Source organism: Oncorhynchus mykiss, chromosome 17, assembly GCF_057628025.1.
Source record: "Oncorhynchus mykiss isolate SJ-2025 chromosome 17, ASM5762802v1, whole genome shotgun sequence".
NCBI classification, from domain to species: Eukaryota; Metazoa; Chordata; class Actinopteri; order Salmoniformes; family Salmonidae; genus Oncorhynchus; species Oncorhynchus mykiss.
In genome coordinates, this window is record NC_143038.1 from 15,019,392 (window position 1) to 15,028,210 (window position 8,819).

Consider the following 8,819-nt stretch of genomic DNA (forward strand, 5'->3'; position numbering starts at 1 on the left):
AACACCTACGTGAGAATGCTATTCATTGACTACAGCTCAGTGTTCAACACCATAGTGCCCTCAAAGCTCATCACTAAGCTAAGGTCCCTGGGACTAAACACCTCCCTATGAAACTGGATCATAGACTTCCTGACGGGCCGCCCCCAGGTGGTAAGGGTAGGTAACAACACATCTGCCACGTTGATCCTCAACACGGGGGCCCCTCAGGGGTGAGTGCTCAGTTCTCTCCTGTACTCCCTGTTTACCCATGATTGCAGGCCAAGCACGACTCCAACACCATCATTAAATTTGCCGATGACACAACATTGGTAGGCCTGATCACCGACAACGATGAGACAGCCTATAGGGAGGAGGTCATAGACCTGGCAGTATGGTGCCAGGTTAACAACATCTACCTCAACGTGATCAAGACAAAGGAGATGATTGTGGACTTCAAGAAAAGGAGGGCCGAGCACGCCCACATTCTCGTCGACAGGGCTGTAGTGGAGCAGGTTGAGAGCTTCAAGTTCCTTGGTGTCCACATCACCAACAAACTATGGTCCAAACACAACAAGACAGTCGTGACGAGGGCACAACAATGCCTATTCCCCTTCAGGAGAATGAAAAGATTTGGCATAGGTCCTCAGATCCTCAAAAAGTTATACAGCTGCACCATCGAGAACATCCTGATTGGTTGCAGCACCACCTGGTATGGCAACTGCGATTGGTTGCATCACTGCCTGGTATGGCAACTGCTCGGCCTACGACCACAAGTTGCTACAGGGGGTAGTGTGTACACTGGGGCTAAGCTTCCTGGCATCCTGGACATCTATACCAGGCGGTGTCCGAGGAAGGCTCTAAAGATTTCCAAAGATTCCAGCCACACTAGCAGTTTTTTTTATTGTTGCTCCTTTATTATTTGTTAGTTATCTATTTTTCATCTTAATGTTTTTTGTCCATTTATCCATTTATTTTTTGTAAATACTTTCTTAACACTTATTTTTCTTAAAACGACATTGTTGGTTAAGTAAGTAAGCATTTCACTGTAAGGTCTACCTACACCTGTTGTTTTCGGCCTATGTAACAAATACAATATGATTTGATGCTGCTGTCTTGTTCCAGGTCTCTCTTGAATATGAGATGTTTTATTTCAACGAGACTAACCTGGTTAAAAGTTATAATAAAATAAGTAAAAAGGTTTAATGATTGGTTTCATAAATGTGTTATGAATGGATTATGGATACAACCTTAAAATAAAGTGCTACTACCATTTATAAATTCAAGTCTATCCAAGCTCCAGGTCAGAAATTCAGTTGAAATAACTAGGAAACCATAATATTGACAGAAGTTTTGCCTGGAGGGAGGTCATAAACTTCAGGCTGTGCATTATTGCGGTTATCGCCATGGCTGTAATGTAATTTTGCTTGTTAATCGGCTGTGAGAGGTGTGGATGGGTGGGGCAGGTACAGCATCTGCAGAAAGAGTATAAAACAGTGCTGCAGAAGGCAGAGAGACGCCACACTACTACTGAAGACCAGAAGACATCATCCAGATAAACAGCCATCAATCAGACAGCATCGTCCAACTGTAAGAGGTATGTTTGTTTTCACTGAGAATCTTCTATGCAAAGGTGTATAGGAGTGGGCAAGAGTATACAAGTGGACTGGTAGGAATGGATGGAGAGGTGGAGGTGGACGTGTGTGTGTGTGTGTGTGTGTGTGTGTGTGTGTGTGTGTGTGTGTGTGTGTGTGTGTGTGTGTGTGTGTGTGTGTGTGTGTGTGTGTGTGTGTGTGTGTATGTGTGTGTGTGTGTGTGTGTGTGTGTCTTAACAAGTTGTGCTCTATGTGCTTTAGTAAAGGATGAAGATCCAGAGTATGTTACTGCTGTTCGCTCTAGTGGGTGTCCTGTTAGCAAGCTCCCTCAATGAAGATAACTCTGAGGATGGTATGTGTTGTTTGTAAATGTGTACTACTTTACTGCCCGGGTTTAATCTGATAAAATCTCGTAAAATGAAAAATCTTTCTTCCTCAGCTCTCCTGCAGGAGGATGATGTAACAAATGGAAAGGCTGCCTTTTTGGCAAAGTTGGCTACTCTGAAGACCCTCCCCTCTGAAGATGAAGCAGCATGTGAGCAATCTGTCTATCTGTCTATCTGTCTGTCTGTCTGTCTGTCTGTCTGTCTGTCTGTCTGAGCAACAGTAAATTATCAACGGGAGATTAGCAGAGGGTGGTAGGAAATGTGAAGGGCTAACTCCATCTCTACAGTTAATTAGCATCATGTTTCGTAGAGGGAAAATATTTTTTAAATGGTAGTCAAATACTGGTCTTACAACAGTAAGTTTAAAAGGTAGTCACTTATGATTGTGATATGTTTTGAAAATTTTGGAGTCATTTTCAAATGTTTAGCTTTTAAAAAAGGTATTTTCCATAAAGATGATTTAAAACTCTATTCAACAGTTTGGGGCGAGCTTTGGAACGTAGCCAAGGACCTTGTTGGGTGAGAAGCGACCAGCATGGGATGCCAAGGATCCTTTTCAGTCTCCATATGGAATCAGCTATCACCTCTGAAGTCATCACTAACATTACCTCAGTGAATCATTCCAACATCCATCCATCAATCAATGATTGTCAAAAAACAACATCAGTAATACAGTTAATTGGTACTTTGGTACTGAGAAGAACTCATCAACATTCTGAAGAATATATGTTTTATCCATGAACATGTACTTTATGTCCTGACACAGGATAGTTGGTTGGTCAAGTTAGTGGATAAATAATTGCATGGTTGTATGGTTGACTTGACATATTGTGATCCTCCAATAAACTATCAAGCATAAGACATGTTTAGTCGTTTTTTATTAATCTTACATGTTTAGCAGTGTTTCAATTACATCATACATGTTTCATAATATTGTTTTATTTCGTGTTTCTATTCAGTGTGAACAATGTGAACTTGACCATAATACAGATGCAGTGCATGCAGAGCAAATTACATCAGATTACACTGAGCAGTAATAGTAGTACACATGTCCACACACACACACTAGACGTACCGTCGTGAGAGTGAGCTTGATAACAGCAGTAAGATATCCTGGATCTTCTAATAAACTACATCCTGTATTCAAAATGGGGAAAAAACCTTTGTCACTTATCGACACACATTACCTCCATAATGACAAAGTGAAAACTTGTTTATAGGTATTTTTGCTAATTTATTGAAAATGAAAAAGAGAAATATCTAATTTACATAAGAATTCACAACAAATGTTGGAATCACAGTTGGCAGTGATTACAGTCTTTCTGGACAGGTCTCTAAGAACTTGCACACCTGGATTGTACAATATTTGCCAATTATATTATTTTCTAGGTTCTTCAAGCTCTGTCAAATTGGTTGTTGATCATTGCTAGACAACCATTTTCAAGTCTCGCTATAGATTTTCAAGCAGATTTAAGTCAAAACTGTATCTCGGCCACTCAGGAATATTCACTGTGTTCTTGGTAAGCAACTCCAGTGTAGATATGGCCTGGTGTTTCCCAATGCCTTTTTTCTATCCATGTACCAGTAGGTGCCCTTCTTTGCGAGGCATTGGAAAACCTCCCTGGTCTCTGTGGTTGAATCTGTGTTTGAAATTCACTGTTCGACTGAGAGACTTTACAGATAATTGTATGTGCGGGGTACAGAGATGAGGTAGTCATGTAAGAATCTATTATTACACACAGAGTGAGTCCATGCAACTTATTATGTGGGACATTTTCACTCCTGAACGGATTTAGGCTTGTCATAACAAAGGGTAGCCAGCTAACTAGCTACTAGCTCGTAGTAGGTTAGCCAATGCTAGCGGTCATCAGCTAACCTCAGCCCGGATAACTCCTGCCAGTCTGCACAGCAATATTCAACCCAGAGCATATAGCACTGCTTCCTCTCTACCACATCTCCGGATTCCTACCTCAAGCTCTGAACCTTTTCACCTGGATCATCGCAGCTATCTGAGTGGCAAATCCTGGCTAACGTCTCTGTCACGAAGCAAGCAGTAGTTAGCCTGGAGCTAGCCTCTTGTTAGGCCCATCTCCCGGCTAGCTGAAGAGGTCCATCAGCCAGTCCTTGGGCTACAATACATTTTTGCCATTTGCCTGGACCCCTTTAACTGCCAACACGGAGCCCCGCCGATCCATCACAACTGGTCTTTTTCAAAAAAAAAAAAATGTTTTCAATCAGGTCTGACATCATTTCCGGTCACAACTTGCAGACTTGTTTACGTGTTGCTGTGCGTTTTGTTGCCAACCTATTTTGCTACCTGACAACTTTACGGTTTTTACTTTTTAATTATCGTTTATATTTTTGTTTTTTCCCTCAACTTTTTAACTGCGGAAGCTTTATCTGGACACGGTTCGTCAGGACCTCCAACAGCCGAAGCTAAGTAGTAACAATAATATGATGCCTTCTAATTGCAGTCACTGTACTCATAATATACAGGAGAACGATGTGCTACAAGCCCAGCTTCAGACGCAATCGTTAGGCAAGGGTAATTTCAGTGTAGGAAAGGATGAAACAGCGTCTATGCCACCAGTAAGTACAGATAGCAGTATAAATCCCCTGGCACAGTCCCCGCAGCCGGACAACTTTCTCACGGTTTCTGGAAGGAAATGCTGTAGGAATGCTCAACCGGTGTCGCTCATTCAGCCGGCAGAAACTTTCAACCGGTTTTCCCCATTAAGCAGCGAGTCGGAGTCAGAGGCCGAGCCTTCTCTTGTCTCTACTCCTCCCGTTACGGGGTCTGAGACGCCGAAGCTTCCCACCATTAGCTCTGACAAATTGAAAACTCTAGTCATTGGCGACTCCATTACCCGCATTATTAGACTTAAAACGAGAAATCATACACTGTTTACCAGGGGGCAGGGCTACCGACATTAAGGCTAATCTGAAGATGGTGCTGGCTAAAGCTAAAACTGGCGAGTGTAGAGAGTATAGAGATATTGTTATCCACGTCGGCACCAACAATGTTAGGATGAAACAGTCAGAGATCACCAAGCGCAACATAGCTTCAGCGTGTAAATCAGCTAGAAAGATGTGTCGGCATCGAGTAATTGTCTCTGGCCCCCTCCCAGTTAGGGGGAGTGATGAGCTCTACAGCAGAGTCTCACAACTCAATCGCTGGTTGAAAACTGTTTTCTGCCCCTCCCAAAAGATAGAATTTGTAGATAATTGGCCCTCTTTCTGGGACTCACCCACAAACAGGACCAAGTCTGACCTGCTGAGGAGTGACGGACTCCATCCTAGCTGGAGGGGTGCTCTCATCTTATCTACCAACATAGACAGGGCTCTAACTCCTCTAGCTCCACAATGATATAGGGTACAGGCCAGGCAGCAGGCTGTTAGCCAGCCTGCCAGCATAGTGGAGTCTGCCACTAGCACAGTCAGTGGAGTCAGCTCAGCTATCACCATTGAGACCGTGTCTGTGCCTCGACCTAGGTTGGGCAAAACTAAACATGGCGGTGTTCGCCTTAGCAATCTCACTAGGATAAAGACCTCCTCCATTCCTGTCATTATTGAAAGAGATCATGATACCTCACATCTCAAAATAGGGCTACTTAATGTTAGATCCCTTACTTCAAAGGCAATTATAGTCAATGAACTAATCACTGATCATAATCTGGATGTGATTGGCCTGACTGAAACATGGCTTAAGCCTGATGAATTTACTGTGTTAAATGAGGCCTCACCTCCTGGCTACACTAGTGACCATATTCCCCGTGCATCCCGCAAAGGCGGAGGTGTTGCTAACACTTACGATAGCAAATTTCAGTTTACAAAAAAAAAATTACGTTTTCGTCTTTTGAGCTTCTAGTCATGAAATCTATGCAGCCTACTCAATCACTTTTTATAGCTACTGTTTTACAGGCCTCCTGGGCCATATACAGATCAAATCAAATCAAATGTATTTGTCACATACACATGGTTAGCAGATGTTAATGCGAGTGTAGCGAAATGCTTGTGCTTCTAGTTCCGACAATGCAGTAATAACCAACAAGTAATCTAGCTAACAATTCCAAAACTACTACCTTATAGACACAAGTGTAAGGGGATAAAGAATATGTACATAAAGATATATGAATGAGTGATGGTACAGAGCGGCATAGGCAAGATACAGTAGATGATATAGAGTACAGTATATACATATGAGATGAATAATGTAGGGTATGTAAACATTATATTAGGTAGCATTGTTTAAAGTGGCTAGTGATATCTTTTACATCATTTCCCATCAATTCCCATTATTAAAGTGGCTGGAGTTGAGTCAGTGTGTTGGCAGCAGCCACTCAATGTTAGTGGTGGCTGTTTAACAGTCTGATGGCCTTGAGATAGAAGCTGTTTTTCAGTCTCTCGGTCCCAGCTTTGATGCACCTGTACTGACCTCGCCTTCTGGATGATAGCGGGGTGAACAGGCAGTGGCTCGGGTGATTGTTGTCCTTCATGATCTTTATGGCCTTCCTGTGACATCGGGTGGTGTAGGTGTCCTAGAGGGCAGGTAGTTTGCCCCCGGTGATGCGTTGTGCAGACCTCACTACCCTCTAGAGAGCTAATGGGCCAATTCGGAACAGCTAAACACTGGGATCCTGACCTTTGGCAGGCTATGCGGAAAGTGAAGAGGATAGATGGAAGGAGTGTCAGCTCGGAAGGTGGCCAAACTTAGAGGAGTAGAGCAGGAACTGTTAATGGTGCCCCGTTCATACAGAGATGTTGTTACACATGGCCCATACATATGTACTAGGGGATCACCTCGCCAGGGAGAAGACCACCAAACGGTTGCTGGGGCATTTCTATTGGCTGAGGATTACTCAAGATTTTGCTAAGTATTGCAAATCTTTTGACCCCTGTCAATGTACTACTCCCAAGCGAATATACAGTAACCCTCTTATCCCTTTCCCAATTATAGAGACCCCGTTTCAGTGGATAGCCATGAACCTGGTGGGACCCCTGCCGTGTTCGGTACGAGGACATTAGTTCATCTTGGTTGTGGTGGACTATATGACGACATTCCCAGAGGCTATTCCCCTGAGGTCGATGGCAACAAAAGCCATAGCGAAAGATCTGTATCTCATGTCATCCCGAGTGGGACTCCCGACCATCATTCATGACCGACCATGGCACACCGTTCATGTCCAGAATGATGAAGGACCTGTGTCAGTTATACCTGATCAAACAAATGAGGACCCGTGTTTACAACCACAAGACAGACGGGCTGTGTGAATGGCTGAATAAAACCATCAAAAGCATGCTATGCAGGGTGGTGGACCGGAAGAATTGTGATATGATGTAGCCCCACCTCATATTCACACTTTGGGAGGTCCCCCAGGCATTCACTGGCTTCTCGCCTTTGGAGCTGCTCCATGGGTGGCCATGTCGCATCATCCTTGACTTGACCAAGGATGCCTGGGAGAACCAATCCTGCCTGTACCTTTCCCTCATCGATCACATCACATTCTTGAAGGACTGAATGGCAGCTATATGGCCCATGGTGAGGGAACATGGCCAAGGCGCAGGAAACCAAGCCTGGTCGTACAATAGAATGGCCCAGCCTTGACAGTTCCGCCCAGGAGAGAAGGTACTCCTCCTCATCCCCACACCAGATCACAGGCTCCTGGCTCAGTGGCAGGGCCCATATGTGGTGAAAGAGCATGTCTCCCCAGTCAACTATAGGGTGAGTCAGCCAGGACGAATGCGCCCTCGGTAGATATACTTCATCAACCTGTTGAAAGCTTATGTGGAACGAGAGGCACAGGTGCTAATGAGGCAGATGAAGAAGATCGCCCACCAGAAAAGGTGCCTTTTTTCACCACTCTTACGGCTGTTGGACAACCTTGAAAAACTTCTATACCTGGCCTAGAGCATGTTCTCTGCCAAGATAAGCCAATATTATGAGTTCCTAGTAAGCCAAACTGGTTGGCCTGAAAGGAAACTTATGCCTAGCCTGGAGCACAACATTTAGACATTTTGTTATGCATGTTGATGTGGATAGAATCCATCTCGATCATAACAGTCTTATCTGAAAGACCTTATAGTCTTGTGTTCTTTGATGTGAGGTTGTGGTCATAGAGTGTTGTGTTCTTCAAAGGCCCATTATATGCTAGGAACATGGTAAATAAAGACAGTGGTGAAGTTAATTCCTTTATTTATTTACCATTTTCTTTAATTTAACAGGTTTTTGGTTTACTGGGAACTAATGAATGATATCTGTGTATCTTGGAACAGAACATGCTGTTGGCATGACAATACAGTTACACCAGGTTGTCCGGGCCAGAACACGCTCTAGGCCAGGTATTGAATTTGCATCATACATCAGATCCTCCATCTACCGTATATCAGCAAGTTAAACATAATTATTTTCTAAGGCAATTTACAGTAATAGTTTTGTGGTCTTTAATGTAATAATAGAGGCTGTGGCCATAGAGTGTTCCGGTCTTCAAAAGCCCATTATATGCTAGTGTCATACCCTGTTTAAAACATTATTTAGAATTATGGTGTAACTAATAATAATATGTGGATGTATATTTTGTATATGTTGTATGCATTTAATCAGATTTGTTTATTTTCATAAACTCTACGTTTTACCACAGCAGTTGGAGCTATGTTGGTTAACTTATTATATACCGAATTGGGTTTAACTTCTTATGGCCAGGTGGGACGGTAGCATCCCACCTGGCCAACATCCGGTGAAATTGGAGAGCGCAAAATTCAAACTACAGAATTATAAATATTTAACTTTCATAAAATCACAACAATCAATCAATAATCAACAATCAAAATAAAGCTTAACTTCTTGTTAATCCAGTCGCTGTGT

General features: G+C 43.1%; 1 long non-coding RNA gene across 2 annotated transcripts; it reads left to right on the forward strand.

Annotated features, from left to right (window-relative positions):
- Positions 1-1,494: 1,494 nt before the first annotated feature.
- On the forward strand, positions 1,495-2,816 carry LOC118940095 (uncharacterized). 2 transcript variants are annotated; one of them, XR_005036697.2, is made up of 4 exons: positions 1,495-1,573; positions 1,833-1,923; positions 2,011-2,106; positions 2,437-2,816. It is a non-coding gene; the product is annotated as an uncharacterized LOC118940095 (long non-coding RNA). The 2 variants fall into 2 exon arrangements; XR_016488133.1 differs by having other exon boundaries at positions 1,519-1,573; positions 1,845-1,923.
- Positions 2,817-8,819: the final 6,003 nt, after the last annotated feature.